The sequence below is a fragment of the Pseudorca crassidens genome, chromosome 5 (genome assembly GCF_039906515.1).
Source record: "Pseudorca crassidens isolate mPseCra1 chromosome 5, mPseCra1.hap1, whole genome shotgun sequence".
NCBI classification, from domain to species: domain Eukaryota; kingdom Metazoa; phylum Chordata; class Mammalia; order Artiodactyla; family Delphinidae; genus Pseudorca; species Pseudorca crassidens.
The window spans coordinates 83,332,384-83,347,311 of NC_090300.1; the positions used below are offsets into that span (position 1 = coordinate 83,332,384).

Consider the following 14,928-nt stretch of genomic DNA (forward strand, 5'->3'; position numbering starts at 1 on the left):
AGCATTCCAAATGGGTGAACCATAGCAAAGAACTCAGTGTGATCCAAAGCACTGATTTCTGGTGTTTCTTCAAGGGTGTTTTTGGCTTTCAATCTGTTAACCATAAGGAATATTGAATTTAGCAAAATACATCGAAGTTTTCTACGCAACATGTTAAGAACAGCTGAAACCAATTAAATGCTAATCAATTTTACCCTGTCTGATGCAGAATGGAAAAAATGTTCCAGAGGTCTCTCCACCCTGAGATGTTCTTGGCAATGGGTCTCTGTGCTGTGGGCCCCCTCCCATCTCTCTTAGTCATGTACACTCAGAAGAGGAGACCTGGCCAACTCCCTTCAGTACTGGGAGGAGAGTAGAACCCAGCACAGACTTTCCCTTGAAATGAAAGTTCATCTTGGGAAAAGAAGTCTGCAGACTCTGGGACAATGCACATCACGACTGTGAGAATAGAAGGGACTGAGGAAGGCAGTGAAGTCCAACCACATCTATCAATCCTCTGTGACCACCTCGTGGAGTTTACTGAGGTCTCTATTACCTTATCTCCTGATGCGGCTTTCCCCAGACCCCACCTTCCTCTATGAGAAATAGGCAGCAAAGCAGACGATGTCCAAATATGACAAACTGGGGTTTGAATTTTGGCTCTGCAATTAATAGATGTGATGTTAGGCAAGTTATTTAACCTCTCCTGGCCTCAGTTATTTACTTATTGGTTAAAATTGAGTAGTAATACCAACTTTTAGAAATTAAATGAGTAATGTTTATAGAGTATCTGATACATAGAGGATGAGCAACAGGTCTTCTAATTAATTATTCATAAACTCTCTTTCCTATATTCAAGTCATTTCAGTCACTTTTCTATCAGCCTAGTTCAGTGTCTCACAGTGTGTATGTGTATCTGTCTGTCTGTCTGTCTGTTGACTATCCTGCTCTATCTGTCCTGGGGACAGCTAGATGAGAATATGTGTATTAGGAAGCCACAAGCCAAAGGGTCCTGATCCACTGCTTGTGTGCAGAACTGGGAACATATCACCCTCGACTTTGCACAGGGTTCTGTGTCCAGGGTAACTATCATCTTCTATCCCCAAGGTCTGAAATTCAGGGCCTCTAGAAGATACCCAACATTCTCCAATTCACAGCATCAGTCTAAACGTATATATTTTTGAATATGTTAACTTTCATGATCCTATGTCTATAAAAATATCTACGTGGGTAGATAAACATATGTATCAAATTATATCTTTATTTTATTTACTTAACTTTTTTAAATAAACTCACCTCTTGATTAATTAATTATATTTATATTATTAATTAATCTAAAATATTTTACCAACTTGGTGCTTTTACTCTTTTGTATTTGTGTAAAGGGTAGGAGTGAGAAGGGGGGAAATGATGTGCCTGAGTCAGATCACCGAGTGTTTATTAAGACTTCAAAGAGCCCCAGTGACTTCTGCTTCCAAGAAGATGGAGGAAATGTAATTTTCCCTATTGCTCCCACTAAGCACAACTGAAAACCCTGGACATAAAATATAAAACAAATATAAGAAACCTCAGAAAGGTGGAGAGAGGACAAGACTTCTGGACCCGAGGAATGGCATGGTGGCAAATTCCCTGGGTTTTCTCTTTGCCTTGCACAGACTGTTATGATCCCACAGTCTGAGGTTCTGTTCTTTTTTTTTTTTAAGTCTATTTTTTTCTCTATTGTTCAGATTGGGTAATTTTTATGGTTCTTTTATTTCACTATTTCTTTCCTTTGAAAAAAAAGTGAACAGCATCTCAGACTGTGGGATCATAACAAAAGATCTAACATTTGTGTCATCAGCGTCACAGAAGAGGAGAAAGAGGATACGGCTGAACAATTATTGAGAGAAATAATAACTGAAAACTTCCCAAATTTGACAAGAGACATATATTTCCAGGTTCAAGAAGCTGAGCAAACTCCAAACAGGATAAACCTAAGAAACCCATGCCAAAAACACATTATAATTAACCTTCTGAAAACGAAAAACAAGGAAAACTTGAAAGAAGCCAGAAAAAATGACACCTTATCTATTGTAGAAAAATGACTTGTATAACAGCAGAGTTCTCGTTAGAAATCATGAAGGCCAAGGGGAAGTGGCATAATGTTTTTCAGATGCTGAAAGAAAAGAACCTTCAACCCAGAATCCTGCACCCAGTGAAAATATCCTTCAGGAGTGAAGGGGAAGTCAAGACATCTCAAGTGAAGGAAAACTAAGAGAATTTGTCACCAGACCCATGTTAAAAGAATGGCTAACTGAGGTTCCCTAAACAGAAAGGAAACAAAGAAGGAAACTTGAAATATCAGCAAAGAAGAACATAATAAGCGAAATTATGGTAAATACAATGGAATTTTCTTCTCCTCTTGAGTTTTCAAAATTATCTTTGACAATCAAAGCAAAAAAATTATAACACTGTCTGATTTGGTTCTAAATGTAAGATATTTAAGACAATTATATTATAAATGGGGGAGGGTAAAGTACACAGAGGGAGGTAACACTTCTCTAACATTACTCAAACTGGTAAAACGATGACACCAAAAGACCAGTAAGTTAGGTAGATACAATACTTAGAGCACCTATTTAAAAAGCTATGCAAAGAGATACACTCAAAAACACCACAGATAAATCAAAATGGAATTCTAAGAAATGTTTAAGTAACCTACAGGAAGGCAAGAAACAAACCAGAGAAACAAAAACAGAGAGAAAACAAAAATAAAATGGAAATAATAAAAAGTGTTCAGGAGCTCAGTGGGCGCCCAGGTGTACAAACCAGCACACAAAATGCTGGGCTTGCTAAGCCACCACTACTACCTGCCAGTAGGCCCAGCTTCACCACTACCACACTCACAGGCCTGCGCCTGGCTGCAGCCAAGTGCCATCCATCACTGATGGGGGAGGGGAGGCATGTTTTCCAAACTAAACTTGACTGCACAGGCCCATGGTCTCACTCAACAAGGTTGGAAACGTCCACTCACCTTTTACCTTCATGGTAATATCCTTACAGTACTATCAGCTGCTGAGTGACTACAGGCCACCACCCCTAGGCTACGCCCAAGGAACTGGGAACAGCCAAGTACCTCAGAGCAAATATGCAGAGTGGCTGACCATCATAAAGGGTTGGGGAAAGTGATCAGACCCACCTACACTGAGGCATCATCCACCCTAGAGGACTGGTTAGGGCGTGCTTGGTTGAACCAGAACACAATGCCAGACCCTAGTCACCTCGTTAGTTTTGAAAGGTTTTCCTTTTTTTTTTTTTTTTTTTTTTACAAGATGGGGAGGTTACACTTGTCTCTTCTGTCCAAAAGAAACATGTTTTCAAAATAGTAACAGTTTGAATTTTTCTCCCCTTTTCCCTCTCATGGTTCATTAGGCTCTGAACCCATAGAAGAGATTTTGCAGTTAATTAGAATTTGCATTTTAAGTAGTTAGGAACTAGTCGGGTTTTTTTAAAGCATCGATTAAAAAGATGCACATAAAAGTTGTTATCTACTCTTCTGGCAAACTGTAGCTTGCCTCCAAGATGCCAGTATGTCACTTTAATCTTCTCTGTTGAATTCATTTATGTAGCCCAAATTCTTCCTTGTTCCTTTTCATAAGCCAATACCACTCTATGGATTTTGTTTTTAATGAATACTGACAGCTCACTTTATTTTTAAAAATTTTTATTTTATTGACAGCTGTACAGTATAGATTCTACATAATAGAACTTTTTTGCTTAAGCACTTGCATGGCTATCAATGCTTTGAAGTCAGTTTAAAAAGTCACAATTTATAAATACAGAAAAAAGAGCAATCAACCCAACAGCAATTTTTGTACCAAGACTGTCTGTAGATTTCAGTAGTCTTTCCTGTAAGCTGATCAAAATATCTGGAAAAAAAGACTAAAACTGCTTTCATCTTCGTGTGTATTTATTATTTGACATAAAAAACTTATTTTCATTAACAAAAAATTAAAATAAATGGAAGATTAAGGCCCCTAACATATTAATAATTACTAAACACAAATGGTCTAAATACACCAATTAGAAGACAGAGATTGGCAGACCAGATTTAAAAACATGACCCAGCTTATATGCTGTCTATAAAAGACTCACTTCAATTATGATGATATTGGCAGGTTGAAAGTAAAAGTATGGAAAAAGATATACTATGCAAACATTAATTAAAGGAAAGAAGGAATATTAGTAACAAATAAAGTAGACATCAAGCAAAGAAACTTACTAGAGACAGAATGGGACACTGTATAATGAGTCAATCCATCAGGAAGATAGAGTAATCTTAAATATGTTTGCACCAAGCAACAGTGCTGCAAAAACCAATAGAACTGAAAGGAGAAATAGAGGAATTCTGAAGGAAGAGCAGATTTGAATCACTAGAGATTTAGAAACCAGAAAACATGACAGGACCGGAAATCAGTAAAGATGGACTTTGTACAGATGGGCCAGGCTGGGCCCCGTGAGAGACAGAGTCAGCTACATATGATGGCACCTGAGGATTCTGGCAGAGTGTGGTATGCAAGATGACTTCAGGAGGCATATCACTGAAGGTTTTTTTTTTTTACTTTATACCTAAGTATTTTAACGTTATTAGGGAGAAAAATACTTGGACACAGAAGGTAGAAACATGTTTGCACAGGCCACCTAGATTAACACTTTGCCATGAATTTTTCAGACCTTCATGTACTAAACATTTCACCATGACTTTTTGGAAGTAAGGATAGTAAGAATAACTGCTCCTATCGTCTTTCCCATAGTGGTCTTGGTAGATTATCATTCCCACATTGAGATTGCATCCAAATTGGCATGGGCTGTCAAGGTCCCAACTGTGTCATACCACCAAGCAGGGGCACCACCCACTCTTAACCAAGGAAGCATCTAAGCTTAGTGGTAACATCAGTCACCAACTGGCCAATCTTGAACCTAGACCAAGGAGTTTTTCACATGTTTAAAATAAACTCCTTTCTTGTATGCCTTTGAAAACAACATTATATTTACTACTTGATTGTCATTTTTTTATTTTAATTTTTTAAAATATAACTTTTGTTTTTGCAGTTTGTGTCTCAGCAGTACATTGAACAAGTATGACTGAGACACAATCAAAATTCAACTTAACGTTTTGTTTCCCAGGTCTCCTTTAAACTTGATCCAGTGGGAAAGCTTTTTTTTTTTTTTAACTACCACTGGATAATATCCCAGCAGGCCCACTGTCTTTTTTTTCCACTAGCTCGCTCTTAGGTAAAAGGCAGTCTTACAGTCTTTTCTGTTCTAACTCAGTTTTAATCTGCTGACTTGAATGTCAAGTCCTAGATATTAGCCAACTCTTCAACCTCCTCCCCGTCCCCTGGGCAAGGCCTCTACTCGACAGCTGCCTGCCTTCCAGGAAGGCAGTGTGGTTGGCTTCTGCTCTTTCCACTCGCTTCCTCCTTCATTTGTTAGCTGCTCTTCTACTTCTTCCCAGGTTAGAAAAGGGGAGGTCAGAGAGAAGAGAGGTAAAGGCGCTAGGACAGTATTTTCTGGCTGGTGGCTGAGGGCTCTCTTGGCCAAGTAGGTCACACCTGAGTTCTTCTTCCCTGGGCACTTTCACATAGATTTCTATCTCTCCCCGTGGCGGGGCACTTAAGTATTGCTAGTCTTTTCACAGCCCCTAAAAAGACAGCATTCCCCTTTAGCTTCTTTTTGCTGGAGTTCCTCCAGGACCCTAGATGATCTGACGCAACTTCTCTTTATCCCAAGTGACCCACCTCTGGTCCATGGGAAACAGTAACACTTTCCTTGTCCCCAAAACACTGGGAATGCAGCCCACTCCTAACACAGCCCCTTCTACCCTTCCTTAGGCAGGAGTTGGTTGCAATTACTCCATCTCCCCTAACAGTGGGGAACATATTCCATAGCTCTTTGTGTGGTCCCAAGGAAACTTGTCACTCTAAGTCTGAAGAAGAGGCAGTACCCCCTTTCTTGGGTCTCTGCTATAGCACCAGACCCGCCCTGAAAGATCCTCCACAAATCCTCCTCTCCCTCCACACTTTGACTCATTTTAAATATCATTGATCTGGCTAAGGGGCACAAAAATCATGGAACCAGTTCTCCACAATTTCCTATGTAAACTTGCATATGAGGAGTCCATCTTACACTAACTTTGGCAATATATGCTGCATATTACATTGGAGCCTCAGTCAAAAACCATGGTTGGAAACCACATTCTAACATCCTGCTATATTTATTTGTATGATTACTTTCTATTTAAGGAAAGTGATATCAGTTTTCATTTATGATAGAGTTTATTTTTTAAATTATTTATAGCGTGAGTTGATATTTTTAACTATTAAGTGATAAAATACAGGAGGTAACATAGATAAGGCTAAAACACAGAGATAGTATATCAGTAATAGTCATCATAGATTATAAATCTAAGGTATTTTATAGAGATTAATTCAGTAGAAGTGAGAAGAATACATTGGAGGAAGGAGAAAATGGGATTTTTCCCATAAATCCCATAAATCCCCAAAATACAAATACACAATCATGAAGAAGACAATAGATAGCACAGGGAACATTTGGGTATAGAATGCCTCCTGAGAGTTAAGGTATAACACGGGCTGCAGTGTACAATTATGTCCGTTGTTTGCCATATTCTCTGACTTTTGAGGAAACTGCCCTGTCCCTCCCAAATGCATATAAAATAAAAGCAGTACATTCAAAGGGACCTCAGTCCTTAGCCACAGTTGATTGTTCCAGGGCAGGAAATTGACTGGAGTTTGGCTAATTATACTCCTTCCTTAGGAATTTGGAATTAGGACCGACAGATTACAACTCAGTTTAACTATCCTGCAGGAATGGATTAACCATTAGTGTGCTGGCAAATTGTATTTCTGAACTTGTGAAATGGACAGCCCTCCTCTCAGAGCCTGATGATATGTGTTACCCAAACTCGTGAAAACTAATGAGTGAAAAAACCAGAACTCTGATTTTTACATTTATAATGAGAAATATAATGATCCAACAAACTAGATACTTTGGCATACAGATCAGCATATCCTGTCACTGCTTAATCTACATGAGCAGCCAAGTTATTGGAAAGTTCTTTGAAATCAGAACAAGGGATGCTAGCTCAGTGAGCACAGTGGCTGGTGTCTGGACCACAATAACGTGACGCATCCGTCCCATCTCCTCCAGGGGGATATGCAACCTTGGGGGGGGTCACATCCTGTGTTCTTTGTATCTGGGGGCCTTTTATTCCACCCCATGCTGAAAATACTTTGTCATACCATTGCCAGCTAACACCATTTTAAATTGGCATTTTGTTTTTTAAATATGCCAAATGTGGGAGGCTATATAATAGTTCCCGAAAAGATATCCACATCCTAATCCCTCGAATCTGAATATTACCTTATATGGCAAAAGAGGTCTTTGCAGATGTGATTACATTAAATATCTGGATTATCTAGGTGGGCCTAAATGCAATCACAGTGTCCTTTTAAGAGAAGGGAGATTTGATGCACAGACAGAAGATGGGAAGGCAGCATGACCCCAGAGGCAGAGATTGAAGTGACTGATGTGGGCACAAGTCAAGAAACTGTGACAGCCACTAGGAGCTGGAAGAGGTAAGAAGCAGATTCTCTCCTAGAGTTTCTGGAAGGAGCACGGCCCTGGAGTGAGCATGGCCCTGCTGACACCTTGATTTTATCCCAGTGATACTGATTTTGGACTTCTGGTCTCTAGGACTATAAGAAAATAAATTTCTGATTTTTGTAAGCCACCAAGTTTGTGGTAATTTTTTACAGTAGCCACAAGAATATAATACACCAATAATTAATGGTTTCAGCTTGAGAGTCACCCTTTCTCTTACAGATGACTTTACATGACTGAATTCTGATTCATTATGTGTGTGAAGTAAAAGAAACTGACCTTAGTGACCATAAGCAGAAAAGGCAATTTGTAATAAGGGTCTGGGGGAGTCTCATGAAGCCTGGAGGCAGGAGTGCAGCTGGACCTCAAGAACAGATAGAGCTAGGCAACCTGGGAATTCTCTTTCACAGCCTCTCATCTCTGCTCCTTTCTGAGCATCTCCCTGCTTCGTCGTCTCTCTTGCACCAGTCAGGCTTTCTCTGTTGCTCGGCCTGCATAGCAGGTAATGGCTTCTTCCTCCAAAAGCTCTCAGCCGTAAATTTTGTTTTCTCAGCTGTTAAATGAAAAAGTCGGATAATATGCTCTGCAAGCTCCCTCTGGCTCTAAAATTTGATGGAATTCTATTGAGTCCTGTGTGGTAAGTGATAGAAGGAATGGAAAGTCAACGACGGCGGGTGTGAGGGAGCAGAAGTGCCACAGAGAAGGTAGCTACAGGGTGAGGCTCAGAGTACGGAGTTGGAATCTCTTAGGGCCCAGTGAGCTCACGGGCTTGGGCAACTGGAGAAGAGATTCTGACAGGCGGTTTGAGGAGGGGTTCGCTCTGACACCATAGTTTTAAGCAGGCACTATCCACTCATACCTAATGGCTGACAGAAACTCTAGCTAGGTAGTTGCTTACCTCTAGTTAGCATCGATTATTTATGAATTCCTTCCCCTCATTTTATAGGAGGACACTTTCATTTTTTAATAGAAATGGGTCATACTGCCCCAGTCTATATGTGTGTTCCCTCAGAGCACTTCCTATGGCTTTGGAGGAAAGTTCAGTCTGGGCTGGGAACCACAGTGTGACAACTAGACACATCTTTGCCCATGCCCTTAACCTAGATAATCACACCTGCTCACATGATACCTCCTCTGGGACCCTTTCACTGACTCTGTCTTATTAGGAGCACCCCTTATATGTACCCAGAGCCCCCCTTACTTGTTATTAAGCTTATCACCCTGGCTGGCAGTCAGCTATTTACTTCACAACACTGTGGTTCCAAAGTGTGCCTTTTCCACGTACATCTCCTGTGCCTATCACAGAGCATGGAACATGGTAGAGACCCCACAAATGTTGAATGATGAGAAGGTCAGGTGTCCATTTACCCACCTTAATTATGTTGGTCTTCTGACAGAAACCACTGGCCCCTTCCACGTTTCCTGCTTTCAAATTGTGACCCCTTTTATATTATAATGAACATTTAATCATGAGATATAGTGAAAAATGAGATGCTTACTACCCTAAACAGGGAGAAGTCGATGTTTTCTTAGATTAGCCTGATTTTTTGTCCACAAATATCTAAATGAAGTTTTTTTTTTTTTTTTTAACATGGCAAATGTTCAGGGAAACATAGGAAGGGATATAGGGAGGAAAACCAGCCCTTCCTGCTCTCAACTTAGACCCTGAAGGGAAGCCTTCTAAGCATCCTCCCAGTATTGTTACAGGATGACATGCACTGACCCACTCCGAGTTCCCCTTGTGGCTTTATTTCTCACATTCCTATAGTTTGGAAAGCAGAGTGAATTCATTTTGAGACTTCAGCTTAATGTGCAACATTCTAATGATTAAATCCATCTAGAGAAACATCACTCATTGCCTGACTGAGGTTATTGTTGTGTGGTTAGCACATATTTTCTGAGCATGAAAGGAAAGGGTTGATGTGTGGAGCCTCAGAAGAAATATTTTACTTGGCACCTGCTCCAACTACTTCCTCAGGACCACTCCACCCCCAGGCAACCTACCTTCCCTCAGAGGTCTCAGTTCCTATCCAGAGCCTCAGGAGTTTAAAGGAGCCATGAAGCACCCCAGGGAGGGGCTCCCACTCAGGAAGGAGGCATTCTTTTCCCATGAAATTAGGCGAAGGAAAGAGACTCCATTTTACACAACTGGGAGTATGACTTCCTTTTTTTTTAAATACTAAGCAGCATAGACATAACTACTGCTTCTGTCAAGGCTGCACTGCTACTTCCAATACCAAAGTGAGTGTCTGGGTTGGAGGAAGAGGATGGAAGTGTAGGCGAGGTCGTGAGGCAATGAGGAAGAACCCCCTCGCTTGACTCTACAGAGCCAGGCCTTTGCCGATGTGCACACGTTGACATGCTGCCCTTCCAATGCTTCTTGTCACTCTAGACCAGTGGTTCTCAACTGGGAGCAACTTTTCTCTCCAGGCAACATCTGACAAAGTCTGTGGACATTTTTGCTTGTCACAACTTGGGAGGTGTTACTGGGTCTAGTGAGTAGAGTTTAGGGATGCTGCTAGACATCCTATAGTACACAGGACAGCCCCCTACAACAAAGAATTATCCAGCCCCAAATGTCGATAATGCCCTGCTCTAGGCACTTTGACTTAGTGACCTTATTCCTGTCCACGGCAGCAACCATTTTTCCGAACTCCAGCCCAGAACAGCCTCCCGAGCTTCTGCCTTACACAACTGACTGCTTGGCGGGTATCTTTACCTGGAGGTCTCAAAGGCTCGTCAAACGCAACAGGCCGAAAACTCATCTTCATTCTCGTTCAACAAACATAAAGAAGCACTTGCTACATGATAGGCGCTATACTCATGGTGGAAATATAGCAGTAAAGAAGATAGGCTCTCTGCCACCTTAAAAATTCTGGTTTGGTGGAATGTCTAAGCAGTCAAATAGGCAATTATAATACTGAGTGAAAAGTGATCATTAATTCAACAGAAGACTAGGCTTTAGAATTGGTGGGAACTAACACTCAAATATATAGATGGTATGCAAATTCCACCCTACTGTTGTAGGTTTAAAGGATACAACTGTCAGCAAAAGGATAAGAGATATCAACTAGAGATGCTTGATAAGTACAAATTCTTGGATCTCCTCTGGACCCTCCTGACACACACTTTCTGTTGGTGACCAACAGTGGCCAATCTGGGATGGGTGTTGGGAGATGGAGTCCTGTCAGGGAATAGAAAGCTATGAACTCAGGGCACGTTACCCTGAATGTGCTTAATAACCTGCACTGGTTATAATTTCTGTTTTATTTTTTCCTCTGCACGTCAAGGTTCAAGATATAATTTCTTACTCTGCCACAAGTGCCATGTTTTTGCCTTATCCAGAGGCTATATAATAATAAATAGACTCTACACATGGGCCATGGCACTGTTTTTACATAAATCACATTCAGCTTGAGGACATGGAGGATCATTTAACTACTATAGCAGGCTTAGAAGGATTAAATGTGGCAGACTATTAAATGGTGCTTCAAAAGGGAGAATCTAACTCACGCTTGGAGGTTAGGGAAGGACTCCTGGAAGAAGTATCTCTAAGATATGACCTGAAATACCAGGAAAAGTTATACAGATGAAGGTTATGGTAGTTTGTGTGTTCCTGGAGACTTTCACTTTTCTCAGTGAATTTCTCTGGATGCCATAATTTAGATACCTACCCTCACTCTCGGCCCTGGCCCTCTGTAGTCCCAGCTTTCTTCTCTTCCCCAACGCCCTGCCCTACTGCTGAGGTCCCCACTGCCTTACAGTTGGACCTGCCTACATACAACCTGGTTGAGACCACATTTTTTTTTTTAAGTGTGTGGATTTATTTCTGGGCTCTATATTCTTTTTTCTTTTTTTTTTGGCTGCATTGAGTCTGTTGCAGCGTGCAGGCTTTCTCTAGTTGCAGTGAGCAGGGCCTATCTTTTGTTGCAGTACACAGGCTTCTCAATGCAGTGGCTTCTCTTGTTGTGGAGCATGGGATCTAGGCACGCAGGCTTCAGTAGTTGTGGCACACAGGCTCAGTAGTTGTGGCTCACTAGCTCTAGAGCACAGGCTCAGTAGTTGTGGTGCACGGGCTTAGTTGCTACGCGGCATGTGGGATCTTCCCAGACCAGGGCTGAAACCCAGGTCCTCTGCATTGGCAGGTGGATTCTTAGCCACTGCGCCACCAGGGAAGTCCTGAGACCACATCTTTACTCCCCAACTTACCAGCTGTGGGACATCAGGTGGTACCAGGTTTCTCACCTGCATCATTCCCCTCAAGAATGTAGCGCCTCAAATTACCAAAGGTCTGTTGTTCCAGAAACAAGTTGATTAGAGTTCATTGCATTTATTGGTCTGTCTCTCACCTGTTTCCCCTTCTACAGTAGTTCTCAAGTGTGCCTTCATATTTGAATAACATGAAGTTTTAAAAACTACTAATGTCCCCAGAGATTCTTAATTAGTATAGGATACAGCCTGAGCAGCAGGAGTTTTTAAATCTTTCCAGGTGATTCTAATATGCAGCAAATTCTGAGGACCACAAAGCCAATCCACGCCTGCTGGGCCCACAGCACAGAAGCAGTGATCTGATTTCTATGACCCCACACCTGCACTCTGCCCAAATCTGCCAGGTGTGTGCCTTTTCCATCTGTTTCCAGTAGTCCTGCCTGGGCTAACACAGAATTGTCCATTCATAATGCTAGACTTGCAACAGTGTTATTGATTCCCCCCCAAAACAGGGTCTCTTCAGTTTCCTCAGCAGCCTTCCCATCCACTCCATTCTACCCAAGTGCAGACTTACTTCTGCTTCCCCCACAGCAAAGGACTGTTTATCTTCTTATCGTGTTCCCCTGTGTATTAGTTTATGACTGCTGTAGCAACTTACCACAAACTTACTGGCCTAAAACAACACACATTTATTCTCTTACAGTTCTGAAGTTCAGAATCTGAATTGGGTTTCACTGGGCTATCCTCAAGGTGTAGGCAAGGGTGCATGCCTTCTGGAGGCTCTAGGGGAGAATTCATTCCCTGGCCTTTTCCAGCTTCAAGAAGCTACCCACATTCCTTAGCTTGTGGCCTCTTCCTTCATCTTCAAAGCCAACAGCATAGCATCTTCTAATCTCTCTCTCTATCTGACCTTGCTTTCATCATCACATCTCCTATTCCATAGTGATTACATTGAGCCAACTTGGATAACCCAGAATAATCCTTTATCTCAAGGTCCTTAATTATAACTGCAAAGCCTCTCCTACCATGTAACGTAACATATTCACAGGTTTCAAGAATGAGAACTTGAACATCTTTGCAAGGCCATTATTTACCTACCATTCTATGTTTGAGGCAGTCATCTTTTTGTAATCTGTCAGCTTTCCATTATCTAGAGGTTCTGAGAGCCTAGAAGATGTGGACATTGTAACAGGACTTCAGTTTGCAATAAAATGAGAAGGTTGGATTACGCTAACACGGTGGACGGTGGTGGTAGCAGTGGTGGTTTTGCCCCCCAGGGGATACTTGAGAATGTCTGAAGACATTTTTAGTTGTCACAAGTATGTATGGGAGTGCTACTGGCATCTAGTAGGAAGAGGCCAAGAATGCTGCTAAACATCTTACAATGCCCAGGATAGTCTCCTAAAACAAAGAATTATCTTTGCTCAAAATGTCAGTAGTGCCAAAGTTGAGGAACACTGAACTAGACCATTCCTACTCAGAGTGTATTCAGTGGACCAGCAACCTTGATGTGACCTAGAAGCTCTTTAGAAATGCAGAATCTCAGGCACCAGGCTGAGAAAATGCATTTTAACAAGATTCCCAGGTGATTCCTGTACCTATTTTGAGCAGCCCCGACTAGAGCAGTGATTCTCAACCCTGCCTGCACGTTAGCATCACCTGGGATGTTTTGAAAAAAGACACTGATGCCTGAGTCCAAACACATACCAGTTAAATCAGAAACTCTGGGTGGGGGCGGGGCGGGGGCAGTGGTGAACCAGGAACTAGTGTTTGTTAAAAGCACTCCAAATAATTGTAATGTGCAACCAAGATTGAGAACCTCTGTTTTATGATCACTAAAGCTTTGTTATTCAAAGTGTGGCTGGTAGACAAACAGTATTAGCATCACGGATGAACTTCTCAGAACTGCAGAATCTTAGGCCCCATCCCAGACCTCTCAAATCAGAATCTGCATTTAAACAAGATCCGAGGTGATTCGTATTCATATTAAAGTTTAAGATGCACTGCTAAAATTCCTTCCAGCCTGAATTTGTCAATGTTCTCCAGAAAAACAGAACCAATAGGAAGTACAATATATATATAGAAGGAGATTTATTATAAGGAATTGGTTCACATGATGATGGAGACTAACAAGTCCCAAGATCTGTGGGGTGAGTCCACAAGCTGGAGACCTGCAGAGCCGATGGTGTAGTTCCAGTCTGAAGGCTAGCAGGCCCAAGACCCAGGAAGAACCGATGTTTTAGTTCTAGTCCAAAAGCAGGAATAAGCTCATGTCCCAGTTCAAAGGCTGTCAGGCAGGAGGAATTCTCTCACTCAGGAGGAAGTCAGCATTTTTGGTCTATTCAAGCCTTCAACTGATTTGGATGAGGCCAGCCCACATTAGGGAGAGCGCTCTTCTTTACTCTATCTACAGATTCAAATGCTAATCGCATCCAAAAACACCCTCACAGAAACACCCAGAATAATGCTTGACCAAATGTTTGGGCACCCATGGCCCAGTCCCGTTGATAGACAAAATTAACTTTCATACCACTTAAAAAATTCCAGGGCTTCCCTGGTGGCACAGTGGTTGGGAATCCACCTGCCAATGCAGGGGACACGGGTTCATGCCCCGGTCCAGGAAGATCCCACATGCCGCAGAGCGGCTAGGTCCGTGAGCCGTGGCCGCTGGGCCTGCGCGTCCGGAGCCTGTGCTCCGCAACGGGAGAGGCCACAGCAGTGAGAGGCCCGTGTACCGCAAAAAAAAAAAAAAAAAAAAATTTCCATTTGCTTTCAAAGTATATAATTCAGGCTTCACTAAGCCCTCTCACTGTATCCCTACATGGAAGAAACTATTCAAAAATCCTGTTTAAACAATGCTCTTCTTTTTCAAAATACTGCATTTTTTGTGACTATATTTAGCTGTGCTGCTCATAGGTAACCGTTACATTTTAAGCAACTCACAGCTTGTTAGCTTCCAGGGACAAGGATTTCTAAACAAAGTAGTGTGTTGGAAAGCACTTTCCCCTGAGAGGCAGGGGTGTGGATAGCTGCCAGAAACTTGGCCAAAACTTGTTTAGGAAAGTGGGGTCTCTA

At 41.8% G+C, this 14,928-nt stretch overlaps 1 pseudogene; it reads left to right on the forward strand.

The window, feature by feature from the left end:
- The first annotated feature begins 3,003 nt into the window (after positions 1-3,003).
- LOC137225504 (cyclin-dependent kinase 2-associated protein 1 pseudogene) lies at positions 3,004-3,235 on the forward strand (annotated as a pseudogene).
- Positions 3,236-14,928: the final 11,693 nt, after the last annotated feature.